The 21,582-nt window shown below is 34.5% G+C and overlaps 1 protein-coding gene across 3 annotated transcripts in view; it reads right to left on the bottom strand.

Moving 5' to 3' along the window:
• Positions 1-21,582, bottom strand: part of LOC140159270 (metabotropic glutamate receptor 3-like) — a 175,202-nt gene that overhangs the window by 46,153 nt on the left and 107,467 nt on the right. For all 3 annotated transcript variants that reach the window (XM_072182684.1, XM_072182685.1, XM_072182686.1), the window contains one exon: positions 12,915-12,971. The gene's annotated coding sequence lies outside the window, so the exon portion shown is untranslated. The remainder of the gene's footprint in view (positions 1-12,914; positions 12,972-21,582) is intronic.

Raw genomic sequence — 21,582 nt, 5'->3', positions numbered from 1 at the left:
TAGCGCTTAGGTATAAACTATAGACAGACATGTAAACTAAAATATATCATTTAAATCTATTTCATTCAGACAATCTTCGTCTTGGCATTTTCTTTTATTCGAAAAGAGTTAAATGATAAGAAAGGAATAGCTGGTAAACGAAGACAATTACGACGGATATTTTGATAAAAAAAAGACAATATGGTTGGACATTATTATATATAATAAATAAGGCTTTAAATACCTGAATATGTGACTCCATTTGACATCTAGACCCTGTGTGGCTTTTTAAGACCATGTCTTCCATATAGATTTTAACTGGATTAGCACATTGCACATGAATGTGGAGTAAACTAAACTTTCCACAAAGATTAAGGCACTCATAAATGTCACACTATACAGTATATGTTGAGATAGACTTCTGATACTTATGCAAATTTTTGGGTTGTCCGTCCAATGGTGTCCGTTACCCCCCAGAAGGGACCGTTTATTGGAAAGCAAAATGATGTATATAAAAATTGAGGGGTGCGTAATAAATAACAGTTTCAGTAAATATCAGTTTCTGCAAGAGTAGGGTACACATTGACGGGCCCGATCAGTTATATCCAGCCATCATCCCTAATTGGCTGTTCCAGTTGAAATCCGTACACCCTTATGACCTTAACATATCACACAAGAGGTGTAGAATACCAAATACCCATTTGAAATTCACACTCCCTGTATGGACGGTTAAGGTCATGTTTTCCATGCATAAAGGATGTATGAATTTCAAATGTAAACATGGAAATGCTTCAATGCCGATTTCATGACGTCATTTTTTAGATCACTGCACTCTGGTTTTTGTTTGCTATTTGTTCTACTGGTGCATTTGAGTCCACAAATATAGGATATGAATCAGTTCTGGTTTATCAAAAGCCCATGAATAAGTCATGAAATATTCACCTAAAGATAATAGAGTCCAACAATATTGTCAATTTTATTAAAATATCCGTCGTAATTATCTTAGTTTAACAGCTATTCCTTTGAATAAATTTAAATCATTTAAATCTTTTCAAATAAAAGAAAATGCCAAGACGAAGATTGTCTGAATGAAATAAGTTAAAATGATATATATTTTAGTTTACATGTCTGTCTATAGTTTATACCTAAGTGCTACAATTTAAAACAGAAGGATATGCATACAAGCTGAGTCCGAGGATCTTTTACAAATCAGCACACCAAACGTCTAGCAATGCATCAAATACATGGCTTAGTCACTCCCCTGAGATGAGAAGCTCTGAGATTGAGTACATCGTTCATTTGACGTAACGTTGCTGTACGTATTATATTTTACTTTATTGGAAGCAACGTGACCATTGAATGAAATCGAAACCCAGAGTATAATTCTTCCCTGGGGCAAAGGAAATAGTCCCGATATATTTGATTCTCATCTTCATACATATTTATTCCTATAATTGTTAATAACTATAGTGTGCTATTTTACCAAATAGCAATTTATAAAACAAATTTAATCAATTAAATAGTCAATAACCACGGTGATTGAAGCTAATGGGCCATAGCGGGACGAGTATTTTCTTCATTCACTTAAAAACATCTATCACTGTACAGTTTACTTAACACACGATGAGGCTTTTTCTGTCAATCCTAGTGAATCGGTTTAGCCACTGTGCAGTTTACTTAAATCTAAATTGTTATCATATGTAAACTTGCTCAAGTGATATGTAGAGGGTATGATCATAAAAAAGATCTCACATTTCTGTAGAGAGAATATTGATTGGCAAATATGTGTTCACCGTCATGTGATGCTGTGGCAACACAATTTATATCGGGGCACAAAATGAAGAATATACCTCTGGAGATGGATTAGCAAAGAAGTCTGCAAGTATAAAAAAAAAGCTACCCTGGACCTGAAGTAGATATAAATTTGGGTATGGGTACAATAAATATTTCCTACAAACTAAGTATTTCGGTTAGATTTCCTCTCGAATATTGTTCGCGAATAAACCCCAAGACTTATATAAAAATCAAATTTAAATAGCTACCAACTGTATTTATTCAATTTAACTTCAACAAAAGTACTTTGGAAATAAATTTAAATGCAAGGTGACTTCTTAATGAATATGTAGACATATAGGTTGACATTTCCACATAATAGGCTATTTAATAACATATTGTGATTTTGTATGTTAACTTTAACACTTTCGTCATAATATATAGTGGTGTATGTGAATAATAAACCTTGATAATACATCTACTTTGTTTTTAAATGAGAGGGCAGAAATAACAGGTGCATTTATATTGCAGACCTCCAAGAAATTCAAATATTCCACTCGGCTAAAATGTTAAACGGTTTGCTTGATTATTTCGATGAGGTCCAACATACATGGAAACGTATGTCATCTATACCGGAAGTGTCCGGTACTCAAGGTCATTTGCATCACAACCCAGCTGAAGACTGAAGGTTTCAGTCGCAACGTCGCAACGTCGGTTCGTCCGTCAAAAATAGGTGTGTATGGTTGACCAGGTTTAAATTAAATCTTAATTTCAACATACCCAGATGGATGAAAGCCTACACATTTTTGTATGACACTTCCCACATTTGTCTTATTAAAAATTATGTCGGTTGGAAAATGCACTATACAGGTTGCTTGGTTCTTACCACGTGGTTCGACAAATTTGGAAACATGTCACACTTTTTACTTTTATCATATTAAACATCGTGACAGTAGCGAAATGCGTTTTTTTTTGTCTCGCACATACGTGAATGGTATTCAAGGTGGATAAACGACGTGAAATTAACAAAGCTACCCAAAGGTGAGCTATTTTAGCTGTTTTGAGAAACCAGATTTATTTAGTTACATTGTTATCTATTGTACTATACATGAATGATATTACAGGTAGTAGAAAATTAACATTGCTGTTTCATTGCCATAATAAATTTATTGTAATATACTTGAATTGTATACCAGAACACAAAATGATCGTAATGAGATGATATGTAATCCAGTTGAAATATATAGATTGCGTCGAATTAATTGAACAGTTGGCAAGCAGCACTGCTTTTTCCAGGTTAGTTATTTACCGTTGCGCATGTAATAGGATTGATGGCACGAAAATAAGCCATGATCGTGGTTGAAAGGGATTGCTTGTCAATTCAATTAAATGCGTTTTAAATTTGGTCAATGCTTGAGATTCATGACGAAGTAGATAAATATTATTGACTTGCTGGGAGGCAAATCTTAAAGAGACTTTTAGATCTCGGTATCTGCGATATGAATAATTTGGCAAACGTGAGGAAAATGCTGATAAGAAGACACCTTACTCCAAACCAAAATGGTAAAAACGACAATGTTCTGATTGATATATAATAAGGCCGGGACGGAGCTACGTCATGCCGGTGAAAACAACCAAGTACCGGTGAAAACAACATGCGCAGTTCAATCAAATTAGGTTACTGGACCGTGCGTCCACTGCGCATCGCAAGCGTTACACTTTGCGCCGAGTGCGTGCTTGGAATGTTTTGTTTTTTATCTGCAAGTTGCCAGGGAAATTTGCTAAAAATAACCCAAGTCCGCTCTCTCCTATATACTTCTGACCTACTTTCATGACATGGGAAATATTATTTGAGTACAAAATATATTTTACGTAAATACGATACCTATATAAGGCAATACAAAAGCAAGGGAATGAGGCTAACATTATACCATATACTGAAGTGTTAAATGGTATATCAGTTTAGGTGAATGAAATTCTATAGAATTGGGAATTAATACCATGAAAGTAAAGACAAGTGAAAACACATTTACATAATAGCACGCATAAAAACTGTGACGTGGTAACTAGTATTCTTCCAACTCTTGACATCTTTTTACATATCAGCACACCAAACTTCTAGCAATGCATCAAATACATGGCTTAGTCGCTCCCCTGAGATGAAAAGCTCTGAGATTGAGTACATCGTTCATTTGACGTAACGTTGCTGTACGTATTATATTTATTTTATTGGAAGCAACGTGACCATTGAATGAAATCTAACCCAAGCGTATAATTCTTCCCTGGGGCAAAGGAAATAGTCCCGATATATTTGATTCTCATCTTCATACATATTTATTCCTATAATTGTTAATAACTATAGTGTGCTATTTTACTAAATAGCAATTTATAAAACAAATGTAATCAATTAAATAGTCAATAACCACGGTGATTTGAAGCTAATGTGCCATAGAGGGATGAGTATTTTCTTCATTCACGTCTATCACTGTACAGTTTACTTAACACACGGTGATGCTTCTTTTTTGTCAATCTTAGTGAATCGGTTTAGCCACTGTGCAGTTTACTTTTCTAAATTGTTATCTATGTAAACTTGCAGAAGGTATGATCATAAGAAGATCTCACATTTCTGTCCAGAAAATATCGATTGGTAAATAAATATATGTTCATAGTCAGAATGAGATGCTGTGGCAGCAAGATTTATATCGGGGCACAAAGTTATTCACCTCGCGATGAATTAACAAAGAAGTCTGCAAGCAAATCTTCAAGGCTTCCGGGAGCTGGCCCGGACCTGAGGCAGATAAAATTTGAAGTTTGCGTACAATAAAGAAATTTATCGAAGATTTATCGAAGATTTATCAAAGTATCTATGCTTTACTTTTTAAACATTGAAATAAACCCACTGTGGTGCTCATTCTGAGCGTTCGGATTCCATTGGATAGGCCCACACAAGGAGCTGGAGGACAATGACTTCGAATTGAAGCTATCCTGGTTTCCTACAAACTAGGCATTTCTGGAGAACATGTGTAGACATCCGTCCCTTCCGATATTGCTCATGAATAAGCCCGTAGTCTTATATAAAAATCAGATTTTGAAAAGGTACATCATAACTATCAACTGCATTTATTCAAGTTGATTAAACTTCAAGAGTCGTTTTAACAGTCCTTTTGAAAATATATCAAAGTTGACTCATTAATGAATATAGATAATTATGTAGGTTAATTATTTAAACAGCAAGTTGTAAGTTACGATGCCATTAAAGTTATAATACATTGAACGTGTGGAACTACTTTCGGTGTTTTAATTCACACGGAAAAGGAAGCAAAAGTGCCGTATAAGCAGCTTACATTAGTGAGAAGTCTCTATGCCTCTTCAAAAAGATTTACACGAGGAAATAACAAGTAGTACTATTGCTTCGCGTCAGATCACTTAAAGGTGTACATTAATCCATACATGCGTCAACCTTTAACGTTTTCCTGAAATTTATCATTTTAGATGTTTTTAGAAAAAAAAGTACGTAATGTCATCAACCCATTCACATTCACCTACTTATCTACACTAAAATGGTTTAACTACAAATGATGAGATGTTGAAATAAAACAGCATATACACTCCAAATTTTGCTATTAACGCTGCAATGGTACCAAAGGTAAATATACGTTAACATCATTCAGAACAACATCTTCTAATGCATGATTGGAATATCTAAATGTCTTTACGCATGAATTTGTGAACGGGAATATCAAAATACCTTAGAGTGTTAAAGTGGTTCGTGAAAGCTCTTAACTCTTAGAAAGAATTGGGTATGAGGCTCGAATTAGGCAATCAAATGGATTTATAAAGTCAGAAGATCTACAGAATGCAAGAAACTATAACTTTGTTATTATTCCATGCTTTAACCATCGAACTTAGTCAATAAATCTTCCACTTCTCTCACTAAGTGTTACTGCACTTTAAGGTATTCACAAACCTGAACAGACATGCATTCATTCAATGCAATCATGCATTGCAGGCAAGGGGATCTTCACTCGAGTGTTGGCGACTATTTTTAACCTCCGTCCTATGGGTTTTTGAGTCGTAGCTCCCAGATTTACATCATGAAATTTAAAACATGAGTGAGGGGTTAACTGAAGGGTATGACAAATATAAAACCTGGACTATTCTTGATATATTATTTATGCCTGACATTTTAAGTCAAACTATGTGGGAAAAGATCCTCTCTTGTTTATATGCGCATCAGTGGTCTTAATAAGTAAGTACATCATGTTCAGCTCCTTAATACATTCTATGACTTTTAGCGCTGTCTCATACAGGGGTCCCCATGTTAAGAAAGAAAGAGGACACGCCGTGTCCATTTACTGTCGTTAAACATTGCTTCAAATGACACTGACACTAGACTATGGCGCAGTATTGTATTATACTGTATACATAAAACAAATAGCTCTGTCAGATATGGACAAACAAAAATGTAAAGCCTGCCCACTTCCTCTTAACGTTCAAGAGGATATAATGTACTTTCTTACAGCTAAGTGTCGTTTCCAATATTTATGTCAGTGAAGATGTCAGATCTTAGGCAAAGCAGTGTTAAACGCAATGCACTCTGGATATAGTTTGCTAACAAGAGCTAAAAAAGAGGGGTTTCATTCGTTATTTAAAACATGCGAGTCTTTTCGTTCAAACAACTTCAGCTAATCGTAGAGCTATCCTTTGCGCTCACTTTAGTGATACAATTTTATCCCAACATCTTACCTGGGGTTAAGGACTGACCATCAAAAATTACCATTAAGGGGGTTGGTGAGGCTCAGCATAGGTGTCTATAGTAAAATCCATTTCATTTCATCCTTGTGAAATTATTCCAAGAAATATTGACTTTTTTATTTGCCAGTTAGTTTGAAATAGTCATTTTCTTTTATAATTAGCAGAATATTTGTTGAAATCGCATGTTCGTAGCCGCATGGTCGCATTTTGAGCCGAAACTCAATTTTACCTATACTTTTGTACATAGCCAAAATCTACCTATTTTCCAAGGGTATTGCGTCATAGCGATATTATGTGAGGGATGTTATTTTGCCATCACTGGATACCGGAGACCCATAGCTATATATAAGTACCAAATAATACGATATATGGCGTTTATAATTGAAAATTAGGGGGTTTATCCCCCTCCCTTCGTTACATTGATATTAAACACTACAAAAATAAGCAAGCAGACGTAAATAGTGAGTGTCAAACCTGTCAGGCCTCAGTACACTTCAATGATAGGCAGAAATAAGGGACTAGATGGCTGACCTCAAGTTTGTTTTGAATATTTAATTCATTTGCCAGAAAGTTCATACATGTATGGCTCCTCCACTGTGTTCTGAGTAAAGCTGAATGGAATATCGGTGGCCGAAAATTACATTGTTACTAACATCCGTTTTGTACAATATGTTAATGAGAATCGGGCGGTAGAAAAACACTATTGTTGTCAACATTGTCGACCGTTGTATATTAAATTTCTCCGTGTTGTAAACAAATACTGTTATTGGGCTATTCCAGTCAAAATCCATGCGCCCCATATGGAACACATGACCTTAATCTTCCACACAGGGAGTGTAGATTACAAAATGGAATCACCCATTCAGGTAACCTCCATTTCAAATTCACATTCCCTGTGTTGAAGATTTGTTTTGAATATTTAATTCATTTGCCAGAAAGTTCATACATGTATGGTTCCGCCACTGTGTTCTGAGTAAAGCTGAATGGAATACCGGTGGTAGAAAATTACATTGTTATTAGCATTCTTTTTGTACAATATGTTAATGAGAATCCGGCGGTAGAAATAGCTGGAATAGCTCATTGTCTTCCATTATAAGTGGGTGAATGCAAATCCCATTATGAAGAAATTAAATTGCTATTTACCATTATCAAACCGGCATTGGTTGAGGGGTTTTTTTCTGTGCGAAAAACATTGTAGGTAAAACGTATTCACTGCCTTAAATTAATCTCTAAATATTGTTTTAAATTCCCGGTTTCATTCATTCCTTAAGTACTGAATTCATAAGCAAATTGTACTCTATTCCTTACGTATAATGGATGTTAATCCACAATTTGTGAATACTCATGTGTTTGACTGTATTTGACGTTCATGCAAAATTCTGTTATTTAGTCGTTAGTATGCATAATCAGCGTTTGTCGTACGGATCCGAGAGGGCAACGGCACGGTTATTCCGGACGGAGAGCAAAGAGGATCCAAAGGTGATTTAACATTAATGTAATTTGAATCGTCCGGATTTTACCAAATCTTTTAATTCCGAATCCTTACAAAATATCCACATATCGTGTTTGTTCAAGTGTATAATAATGATATTCTGTATAATGAAGTGAACCATTGCGAATTTTGTTGTAAGTATAGTGGAAGTGGATGAACACACACTAAACATAATACAGTATCTTCAAAATAGAGGGTTTCTGACTTTCTTCTAAAAATCGGATCCTATCGATTGTACATTAAAAAATATATGTCAAGATTCTTTCCATGAAACAGATTATACTAATCTAGTCACAGGGTGAAAAGGTGTTCAAATTGGTGGCAACATACTCAAGTTACAAGAACTTAAAATGGCGGAAGTGCAAAAAATCAACCAACGCAGAGAGGGTGAAGTTTTGGTACAGAAAATACCCCGAGGGCTTCAGTATTGGTGCCAGTGTGTTTGTTTGGCATGGGTAAGGTGTGAAACCCACTTGGAAAGAGGACATAAATACTATAAGATTATGAGACTGAAAAAAAACCTACAAATCTTTGACTGCCATAATAGGTCACGTGAGTAACGCACAAATGATTTTTATTCACATCATGAGGATGTTTACCTATTGTCACGTGACCTTATTGTTGCAGTGAAAGATTTTCGGTCTTTATCTGTCTCCAAATCTTTGTTATACTTCTGTCTTCTGTCCATGTCGGTTTCGTCTGCCAATATGTGCAACTTCCTGGGCAGCTTATCCAAGCCAAATAAACACTTTGGTTCATATACTGTATCCTTCCGGATATTCTCTGAATCAAAAGCCTCGCCCTCTCTGCATTAGACAATTTCTTGGACGTCCGCCATTTGAAGCTCTTGTTACCTATGTATTCTACAATCAAATTGAACAATATTTCGCCTTGTAACTAGGCTAGTATTACCTATTTCGTGAGAATAGTCTTGACATATAAAAAAATTGATATAAACCGAGTGCTTACTAATTTTGAACAGAAACCCTCTGTTGAGAGATATTGCAATACTTTTATTTTAGTGTGTATATATTTGTACAGAAAGGTTCCTTGTAATTGTTATTGTAATCATCCTTAAAATAAATCTATTTATAGATTCTATGGGAAATAAATTTGTACAAAGGGCATTTTACTCATCAATGGATATGGTTTCCATCTGATACACGATATATCTATTTCCTATAGGGACCCTCGATTCAAGTAAATTCACTATTCTTTCTCTCTTGTCTTCGTGTTTTTACATGTGTAAAAACAGAGTACGCCAGCTCGTGTTTCTAAGATACGCTTAAAGACATTCATTTTTTTACCCTGACAGTCACTTCGCTATATATTGTCATTGTGTGCATGATTTACTTAAAGTGGCACCTTATTTGCAGTATTGGAGATGAAAGAGAGTTTTATACACATTTTATCCGCATTGATGTGACTCTAATTATCTCTTTAACTTAGTTTGAAAATTTTGAAGTATGGCAGTGATGATAAGGTGTTGTTAGCGTAGGTGGTGTGGTGGGATTAGCGACGTTATGTTGTTGTTAGGGATGTTGGTGATAATGTTGATGGTAGTGAAGATGGTGGTGATGTGGCATTGATGATGGCAATGACTGCGACGGTGGAATGATGTATAAACCTTCGTCAATGTCAATCGCACATTCATTATTACTTGCCTGTCAGCATGACATTTCAGTTCATTTAAAAGCTATTAGTATAATTTGAAGGTTTATTGCCAATAAGCGTCATTATTGATAGGCAAATTGCATCCGGAATGGATGGATTAGTGGTATCTGTGTGTTGCCATCAACGAAACAACTTAATTTAAAGTAACAAAGTATTGATAATTAATACATTAAAGTGCTGCCGAGAGATGTAAAGGATAACTAGCATGGGAGCAAGGACCTGCAACGCTCTGCTTCAGTGAGGCTCGACAAACCATACTTGTTTGTATTTTCTTCAAGGTAGCAATATTGATCATATAGCAATGCGGCACATACACGTTCATTTCATTGGGCAATATCAATGACAATAGATACAAAATCTACCATTGTGCACTATTAATGATCGTGTGTACATTGCACAATGGTAAATTTCGTATCTACATGTAGGGTTTTTGACATTGAGGGCGCAAAATGGGTTACAAAATATTTATATAATAAATTGATATTGCAATTACTCGATATTTTTTATTGTTTGCTATCGTCAATTTTGAGATTAAAATACGAACATACATCGATTTGCCATATTTTTAGTACATATGACTAAAGGATCCTAGAGACTTTATGGTGAATGTAGAATAATTTAATAAGATATTCTACGTAACGTATTATCGATTTTAGGTCATCGAACGTTCGTTAGAACTTAAACATTACTGGAAATAGAATGGGAATACATGTAGATTAAACAGCATAGATATGTTACATCAAATATTTTACTCGGAGTTTTAATACTCGAATACTCGGAGTCGGTAGCGGCCTTAAAAACAAATCTGTAAAGCACGGTTGTTTGATGGCATATTATAGAACTGTATTTATTTTTAAGCAAAGTTGAAGTGTTCATGGCGCTATTTATATTAAATCTTGTTTGCATTTTTACAAGGGGTAGACACTTAAGCCTAGAATTTTTTTAGATATTTTTTTAGATATTTTTAACTTAGATTTTCTTTTTTAAATCAAATAATTGTTCATCTTATTTTACCTTTTGTGGTAATTCTTATTCTATGAACTGTATATATGTGTGAAAATTGAGGGCGCTATTTACTTAAATTTTAAATTTAATTTCGCCCAATAGTAAGTGCAACTTTCAAATCTGGACCTCACTACATTAAATTGACCGGTGTTTTATGGTTTTCTGAGCTATCATATCAAATGTCAAAATGTGTCAAGTGTCAAAATGCGCAGAAATAAATTCTGCTTCCAACGCATTTTACAGATTTGTAATACAATAGCCCCTTGTTGAATAATGGCCATTATTTAGGGGGGGGGGTAGTTGCTTTTTTTGAGATGTTTACTTTATAACAGTCATCTATACCCGTGTAAAGCTAAACCAAATCTGATACAGTGTATGTGGTTTACAAAAATCTGTTATATTTGCTCGATATGTTGAGAACTTTAATAACGTTTTTTTAGATATCGAGAGTTATCTCGTTGAATTTGTAATGTTGTTTACGCTCCTGATATCAATGTTGTTGAGAGAAGACTATCTCCCTGGAAAAAATCAGTATCTGCTTGTAATAAGCTCAATCGCTATTTTAATATAACTTCCGGTTTTTGGGACACTTTGACCTCTGACATATCAGGGAAATTGACGTAATTATTATTAATTTACTTATTATTGTCATAATGTTACCATTACAAATACTTCAATAATTAATTTATAAAATAATAATATTTTTCATATTTGTTTTAATTATTGTAAAACATTTTAGATTATATTTTTTACGCACAAAAACCCAATATTTCTGAATTTTCTCAATAGGTCAAAGGACAAACTGTCCCACAATGCATTGTAAACTTCCAATGCCGATTTGGCTTCTTCGGGAAGACAATAATCTAAAATACACCATTCTCGCAACGACACCATAACGAAGACTGGTTTTGTTTGATACAATAACCACACCACGTTATAAATATGAAGCATAATCACGCAGACAAACCAACATTGTGATTTTGTTTTAAACGCGATTTCATTCTCACAGGCCTAGACAAGATTTAGCATTAAGAAATAGTGGTTGCTTTGGCAGGCATTCCATTTCTACATTAATCAATTCACCATATCTTTCTAGTCACAATAATATAGGTCAGCAGCATCTGACAATACTAAGAACGCTCCTAGGCTTAAAGATAATAATTGTATCAGGGTCAATATGCCGTCATAAATGAATCAAGACTTCTTAAAATACCGCGATATATGTTTGATCTTCTATAGATCACTGATCTACAGTAAGAGATACTGCCGCTTGTTTCATTGTTTCTTGTTGTTGTTTTTTGTCTATAGTATTCGCTTGTTTCATTACGTTTGATTTTGTGTTTGTTCCCTTTGTTTGTTGTGAAAAACACGCTTATATTTCTAAGTGACATATCATACTGATGTAATATAGGTACATGTGACTCGAAAATCAAATATGTACAACTTCAAATGTAGTTTTCATTCGCATAATAAAACTTACAACTATTAAAACCCAATATCCTATATATGTGAAAAAATGATTCATATTATTAGTAAATTATGCTAAACCGATAGAAAACAGTATTAATGGGAAACCTAATCAAAGTGTAACGGTAAATCGTAAAACTTGCTGGTAGTAAAACCATACAGAATACTATGATTGTCTATGTATAACAACATGAATACCCAAAATAAATTGTTTTTGACATTTCTCTTTAATGGTAAATGTACATAATATTGATTTTCTACTAAATTGCCCCAAAATGTTATCAGATATAAAAGTCGTAAACAATGTGACTTGACGACCCATTGCAAGTCTCACACACAATAGTTGGTGTAGTTCATGTAACATAAATCATAAATACTGTCCAAACGTTCATACCCCATCCCTTAACGTAAGGTGAAAATGCATTATTGATACTGACAGCATGTCTTTAAAGCGTTTGTTACATGTACCTGCACTCATCATTTTCAGAAAGCATTTTCTTATTTTCTTTTTATCACACTTATGTCTTTCAAATTACACGTTTCTATGATTGACAACGACATTTTACAGTAACTCCATTGTGTATATCGGCGAAGAAAAATTGAAAACCGTACGTTTGAGAATGAAATTTAATCACGATAAGATAAACTCGAGAGTATTACATTATTTTTCCACTGATTAAAGTCAGGAAGTCTTATAATTTCCGAAGTGGGATTCAAGTTGGTTAGGGCACCTCGTTTCGGTAGCAAATTTCATTTCGTCTAGACTTACCTGAGTTCAACAGCCTTTTCAGTCGTCTTTGGTTGTTATACCGTATCTGAATAGGACCTGCAGCAACACAATAAAGTAAGAAACCAAACATATATTTATCAAATGAATCATCAGGATGAGTATTTTTGTTGTTATTATTAAAAAAAGTAATTTTATTAAAATCAAAAGCATATGAAATCGCATTAGGTTGATAAATGTCAGCTTGAAGCAACAATAATGGTGGATCAATGGTGGATCAAATAATAACGCTGTAATCAACGCAAAAGATATATAACAATGCTAAAAATTTAATATTGTGTTGTTCATCACGTCACCCACTATATTAATCCTAGCCCCAACCTTCGTCTTAGTTCTAAAAAAGGATCCTTACCTTAAACATATTCCAAAAACCCACCCTTACCTAATCATGAAAATATCACTTGAAGTGGGATAGAGCAGTGATATCAAGCATGCCGTATCGTTCTCGTATAAAACACTTTAGAATGAATGTTAGCAAATGTTTCAATAAGCTCGTAAACCGGTAGTTACTTTAAGATATAAGTCAAGATTAAATCAACATTATGCAAAAACGATATTGTTGGCAACGTTGCCGTCCGTTGTAAAGTACATGTATGAAAAGGTGAAAAATCGACATTGTTATTAACATTTTCTTCCACTCTATAGACGAATCCAACGAGCCAAGTGATGGTCAGAATTCAGACGGCCATTACTGGGTCCCGTTTGCACAAAACTGGTGGGTGTTCTTACTGCCCAATTGGGTGGATTGAATCTGTTTAAAAATCAATGTTGAATTGTATTGTGTTGTAAGCTTTCATAATTTTTTTTGTCTACGTGTAACACAGGTGATGGAACGCAGTTTAATATCCCGACAAGGCCACGTCATTTCACATTTTAGGTGGAATATACCTAAGGGGGAACCCAGCTATGGCTTCCATTGAGGTGTAGGAATGCGTGAAATTGGATTCGTCTATACCGAACGCGAATGGCTATTCCGCTGGTGCAAAATGTCGTTCATTGTATAATATGAAGGGCAAGCCACCAGATGATCTCTTCCTGCCTTCTATGATCCTCAATGTGGCACACGGAGAAGAGATTGACAAACAAATCCAGTACGTACTACCAGTATAATAGTTTTCATTTCTGATGACAGTGGCTTCTGCGACGGTAAGAATTAATTACCACGACCGTCGTCGAAAAAGTTGTTCACAACAACCAGATCCTCGCAGTTGACGCATGCGTACATGACAGGAAATGTCAACATTGGCAAAATCATCCGTCGTCCAAAACGAAAACTCGCTAATGTCAATTGTCAATCTCATTGTAGATTGTTCAAATATTATAAGGTGATCATAAGAAAATAACTTGATATGAATGATTAGTGAAGACAATTTGTGATCAAATAAGACATTTTCTCGTCTGCTCTTTTCGCTATGTCTATCACAGTCCCTTTAATTTAAACCCTGGTTAGAAGCTATACTAACCCGGGTTATAAATCACTTTTGCCCTGATTTTAGTTGTGGAAATTTACGCCCGTTTACAGGGGAAAGGCAGGTCATTGAGACCTTTAAAAAACTAGGTAGAAGGGTCGTTTAGAAACTATATTAACCCTAGCAACACTAGCAACAACAAATCTTCAGAGCAATAACATCCGCTGAAGACGCCGGTTGATCCGGTGAAAGCGCTCCGGTGAGTGTACTAAAATTGAGTAGCGTAGACGTGTAAAATTGCTTCCTATATATTAACCCTGGTTATAAAACACTTTTCCCCCTTATTTTAGTTGCGGAAATTTTACGCCCGTTTACAGTGGCAAGGCAGGTCATAAAGACCTTTCAACAACTAGGTGGAAGGGTCGTTATTAAGTAATGTGCCCACTAGGCATAGAAGTTTCCTTAAATTACATGAGAAATCTTACGCTTGACGTGTTGATTAAATCCCCACAGGGCTCACCTGATAGACGACAAATTGCGTTTATATCGTTGTTTAATGTATGCTTAAATCTCCACAGGGCTCACCTGATGTACGACAAATTGTGTTTATATCGTTGTTTAAAGTATGCTTACTGTTGTTATAAAGTAGACGGTTACGCAGTTTGATTTTTCAGTAGATAATTTTCCATATAGGTGCAAAAACATTTATTTTATCTTATACCTTAAATCCATTTCCCTTTCTTTATTACCAGTTATATAATTATTACATCTAAGCAACACATCTAATCGAAGTAGGATGTTAGCTTTTCTCGATAATTACATTATAAGCTTCATATAACTAATAAAATTCCCTACCAATATACCCGATAATTACAATCCAACATTCCATTGTTTGCTTTGCAAATCTATGATTAGGATATTTGACACAGATACACCTAATCGTTATATTAGGTATGTCACAGTGGCTGCACAATAATTCTGCCACACTGTGCATGCAAGCATAACAGTGAATTAAAAAGCGCGCGCATCAAAGTCGGCTGATTTTTGGAAAACATCAATGTCAAAAATGAATTTCCTTAGTAAGTTCCATTTATCCCAATTGTTTGAATTTTTAATATATGGTATGTGAAACCTTTCTGAAGCTACCATTGAATCCGACAAAATTAAATTTTGCTTTGTTCAAGAATTACTGCCTGTTTTATGGATTTTTTGACGATCGCTCATAAATCATTAAATATTGGCCTATTGAAATAGTCTGACCTACCACCATTTAGCTAAAATACTAATCTTTCTTAGCATGTAAATTATTTCCGTCGACATTGAATGAAGCACTTGAGGAAAACTAGATAAAACATTATATTATCAAAGATATTCCATAGGGAGTAGTTTTCCAAACCACAATAGCTTTAAGCTATTGTGTGTGTCCAAGGCCATACTAGTTTTGTATACGCGCTAGAGTGCAATGGTGATTCCTTTTACCATTTGCCCTCCCACGTTAATCCAGATAACAAAATGTTAATTTAAAGTCTCATTGCAAATGAATTTTTATTTTTATTTTTCGGATTTGGCTTTGAGTAATGGTGACACATACCATGTTGACAGTAAAAAAGAAAATTCTATTCCAGACACCATCAAAATGTCAAACTTTGTATTTTTTGTATTATTTTTAAGTAATTAACTGCAGTTTCTTTATTCAACATCGTAACAGGTTCATACTTGACAAATTTATGTTGAATGAATAGACATTCATTAAATATTTTAAAAAACACCAAAATTACTCATGCCTAATTTACATAATAATATCATGAATACATAATTAGCTGTAATTAGCTAATTTGCATAATTAATTACTTTTCGTGTATTTTTTGTTATCAATTGAAAGAACTTTGTATACATATGTGTGCAAAAAAACCGCACCCTGATATCATGTACGGTTTGCTATTTGGGATCAATTTTGCATATTAATTAGCCTGACTTAGTCATTTTTTCAGCTTTAATTTGTCTGCAGATTGGCCGAAATTGCTAAAATAGTACATTTGGTTAATTTATTATAATTATTCAATGATAGATTTTTTAATTTTGTTTTCTTTAACGAAGTCAGGAAAGATAGGCATTTAACCTGCGATACTTAAATTAACGCTGCTTTTTCAAGCAAGCGTCCAAATAAACCGTCAAAATCTCGGAATGTGCCAATTTTGTCATTACACCCATTTTGTGGCAGGTTTTTATTCCATTTACGAGCATCTTTAAATTGACACTACATCACAATGCATTGACCGATTTCAATTCCGTTTTTTGATTTTTGATGCTTTAATAAAGCTCATTCATGTAGAAACATTAAATAACGTGTTTCTGCTGCGCTTATTTTTGAGGTGATATGCCTAGTTATATGCTTTAACAATATTAAAACAATGTAATTTTTATTTCATAAGCGTGCTAATTTCCGTGTTCAGGAAATAAAATATGTCATAATACATAAGACATATATTGAAAATCACAATTCTGACAGGTATATTAAGCATACAAATATATGCAGGAAATGTAGACAGACATCTCTTCTGGAACGACAGCTCTATAATACCAAGTTAAATATTGCATCTAGTGTAAGTATTTCTTTTAGCTATTCCAGTTGAAATCCATCACCCCTGTGGTAAACATGACATTTTACTTCCACACTGAGGGGTATGAATTGCAAATAAGGCTACCTAAATGGATGATTCCATTTGAAATCTACAATCATGTGTGGGAAATTGCGGTCATGATTTTTTCCAAAGGGGGTGTAAGGATTTCAATTGGAATAGCCCATTATATCCAGTCCAAACTTGTCCAGTTCATTTTTAATAAACTTTAATGCTGGATTCATACTTTCCTGCCGCTTGCCGCTTTGCCGCTCTGAAAATGATTTTGCTTCACTGCGCAGTCGCACCAGAAACTGGCGGTGACCAGCGGCAAGGCAGCACCGCTGGGAGTTGAATTCAAGTCAACTCCGAGTGGTGCCGGTCTAACGTATGAAAACAAAATAAGATTTTGAAGCGCTGCTTAGCGGCAACAGTGGCTTTCAGAGTCATGCCGCTCCCGCTCAGCGGTGTGCCGCTCCGCTTGCAAACAAATGCAAGTGGCATACTGAAGCGTCACGCCGCGCAGCGGCAAGCGGCAGAAAGTATGAAACCAGCATAACTGACTAATAGAATGTCAATAGTGATACCACTTCGCCATATCTCTTCAAGCAGAAAAGAACGAATGTGAAGAGTAAATTAATCAGAAATCATCTCTCTAGCCAAGAGATACGTGCTCGTCAGCAACTGTATTACCGTGTCTGTTAACACCAAGTAATAGGTTCATTGGTATTCAAACTTTTGGCCTTATCTCGTGGAATTCACTTTCAATGTCACATTGTGTTATAGTGATACATAAAGAAGATGATACATCACTAGTACAACATTAATATCATACACCGCTCATATTTCATTTAAAAAAAAGATAAATAAGATAGCCAACTGAAGGAAATATCACTGCCCAATATTTATGACAGGATATTGACATATGTTGCTTTTTAGAAAATAAATGAAAATAAATCTCCGATGATAAAGCCACAAAACATTGTAATGTTTGAAATATTTGATAAGAACAGAAGGAAATCTTCGTAAAATCAAAGTAAACAAAGTGATTATGTAACCTAAAATGACCCACACGTGTAAGCAAAGCAGAGAGATGTGTTACATAAATGACCCAAACGTGTAAGCAATCTACAATATACTATGCACTGCGCACAATAAGTATCCGTACACTTAAAACAAAAAGAAACATCTTGAAGACACTAAACCGAAATTACCAAATGAAGAAGTCAATAGATGGATAATTTTGTTTTGTGTATTTGCTACCTCATATGGTACAATGCGACGTTTTTGTCCAACTTATACCAATTTGGATGAAAAGGTGAGTATTTCAAAAATGTTAAAGATTTACATAGACTTTTTGCTCGAAACACGCTAATTAATTATGAGCACAGCGAGTGAGTGTTGAGATGTCGTGCTGTAATGAACCCGTTATAAAAGCTGTTGGTAATCGCCCTAAAGGAAGAAATATTCCAAATATATCACTTTTGGTATGATATCTTCTTCCATTAAAATCTGTATAAGGGAATAATTTCGCAACGTGCCGAATGACGTGTCACAAAACGCAGAACAAAATTATCGATCTATTGATTCTTAAGTTGGTAATTAAGATTATTGCTATTTTTAAGTGTTCGGACACTTTATGCGCACAGTATAGTTACACACAACTAACTGCTACTAGGGGTCACCCGTTGCTGTCTAATGGTATAAGATAGTGATAATTTTGTGCCTGTTTATGTATAAGAAAAAAAAAAAATATTGTTGTGTTGCCCTCAAGTGGGAAAATGGGAAATTTGGGTCGGACGGTCGGATTTTTTTTTTTTTTTTTAAACCTTCAGTTTTTAAAATTCCCCTCAAATATTAAATAATGCTTCTTCAATTAGGGGACATTTGTCAATTTTGACTTCTGGATTCCTGTTAGACATCAATTAAAGACTAGTCTTTCAATAAAATATTGATGATTTTAAGTGAAAAACATTGAGTTTTTGAACAAATCTGTAAAAATCATCATTCAAAAAAAAAAAAAAATTGCGACCCTGATTTTTCAGGATTTAGGGTCGGACGGTTGAGGGCAACACAACAACTTTTTTTTTGGCCTAATATAAACGCAAGCCACGTATGATATTGTCGTCACAACATTAAGCAATTGAGACCATAAGAGATAATCTTAAAAAGTGGTTCCATTGGGGCATATGTATATAAGAACATTGACCTGATAAATCCAGCGCCTGCAATGAACCATACAAATCATTGAAGTAGCAAAAGCATAATAATATTACTGCTTAAAGTACCGATGCAGAACTGGGATATAGCTATTATGTATGGGAGCCATATATTGACTAAGCACAAACTATCATTATCGTTTCCAGTTGCACCGTTCAATAACCGTTATTTGGTATTGATACCTTTTACGCTGACCTCAAGTTGTAGATTATGAGTTTTTCTATCCAAGACATTAAAATGTCAGGTTTAACATGGAGATGCTATGCTAGTGTACTGGGCAATAAGTCACTAGTCATCTCAACTGAAAAGTACATGAGGTGCCAGTCCACTCTCTTATAAGCATCCAATTCATGGTAATGCTTAGCCCAACGCAAACACTGTTTGCAATGTAAATTTCTTATCAATGTAAGCAATGACTATTGAACATCGGAATTTCATGGATATGGTAATCCTCAACTAGCACTCAGGACTACGAGTAGAACTCCGCTATCTTCATATGTCATTTATTTCCAGATACTGTATTTCCACTGACGAGCAGGAGGTTATGTGCTGGTGAGGTATCAAGAGGGTGTTACAAACTTGACGAAAAATAAGACTCTTCACGGGAAAGGCAAAGTGCAGCTAAAGTGATATTGAAGCCAATTTTGAGCATATCACTCCTATGGCTTTGCACTTACTTCCTATGTGTATAAGCATAACCTTCATATAAATACAGCACAAAAAAGTGTACACTTCTTTGGTCCGTGTATATGACCGGCCAATCGTTTTTTCGTTTTTCATTTCAACCAAGAAAAACGAAAAAAAAGCCCATTATAATCGTTTTCCGTTGTAGGTAACACAAGTATAAAAATACGGATAAGAGAAATTCGTATTTCCATACTTGTGGGCTTGTTTCGTTTTTCTTAGTTGAAAATGAAAAACGAAAAACGATTGGCCGGTCATATACCTTCTTTGTAGGTTAATTATCATTGACACGATAGATCAAACAAAGTACTTTGCCTGCAATGAAACCATAATCCATTCCTTTAACTTACAACCATCGGTCAGTAACCACTATACGAGTAATGTTTGATTTATCTGTACTGAGCTTATCTTTGCTTTATATCTCATATGCCCTACAGTTAGATACACGGTATGACATGTGTCGTAAGAATTTATTGCTAATATTGAAGCAGGTGAATTATGTGTCATTTATGAGTCGTGAATAACACACTGTAAAGAATGATCCGCGTATGTAGCATGTCAGAAATCGTGGCAATATGTCAAAAATACTGTGAGAGGGTAGATAATACAGTATTTGTTAAGTTACAAGTACACAAGAAAAGACATTTCAAAGTCAAACTTCGAGGTCAAATGAGGCATTTATTAAAGTACTGATCCAAACGCTTTGTTGTACATTATGAAGGAAGCTGCAACGGATGTTATACTTTGATCGAAATTTGAACAATTATTCTCCTACTACTACTGGAATATTTATATTTTTAGTTGATACATATCGTCGGACGCATCACATACTGGTCTATCTCGAAAAACACGCATTTCGAGAAAATCGCAATTGAAAATCTTCGCATTAAGTTTACTTTTCTATTACTTAATAAGACTAAGGATTTTCATGAAAGTAGTTTTAAATTAAATCATATACTTAGAAGATTTATTTAAGTGGAATCTTGAATCATATTTACGTATGCAATATTGATTAAAACTACACTAAAGTTGTAGTTCTGTATGTGAAATAGTTAATTTCCCTATATCGTATTTAAAGTGCATCACATACTGGTCTATCTTGTAGGCTATCTCGAGTTCGCGGACGGTGACGTGACTTTAGACGCATCACATACTGGTCTATCTCGAAGCTTATCGAGATAGACCAGTATGTAATGCACTTTAAATACGGTATCGGGCAATTAACTATTTCACATACAGAACTACAACTTGGGTGTAGTTTTAAGCAATAATGCATACGTAAATATAATTAAAGATTCCACTTAAATAAATCTGTTAAATATATGCTTTAATTTAAAACCACATTCATGAAAAGCCATAATCTAATTAAATTATAGAAAGGTAAATTTAATACGCAGATTTTCAATTGAGATTTTCTATAAATGCGTGTTTTTTCGAGATAGATCAGTATGTGAAAACCGTATTTTGTAAAAATCATAGATAGTTCAAATTTAATATTTTATAACTAATTATTTAGGAAAAATTGAGGTCTGTAATTTGTTGAATTAGAAGAGCTTCGTAAAAAAGAACTATATACCAATTTTCTCAGAAAAGTCAAAAATTCAAGATAGACCAGTATGTGATGCACCCGACGATATCATAGTGTACTGCTTGACATATTGCATGAAGTTGATTAGAAGATCCAATCCTTTTAAAATATGATTTTTTTAATATCTCGCA

The sequence above is a fragment of the Amphiura filiformis genome, chromosome 8 (assembly GCF_039555335.1).
Source record: "Amphiura filiformis chromosome 8, Afil_fr2py, whole genome shotgun sequence".
NCBI classification, from domain to species: domain Eukaryota; kingdom Metazoa; phylum Echinodermata; class Ophiuroidea; order Amphilepidida; family Amphiuridae; genus Amphiura; species Amphiura filiformis.
Note: the sequence above shows the minus strand (reverse complement) of the source record. Positions and strands in the feature narration are given on the sequence as shown.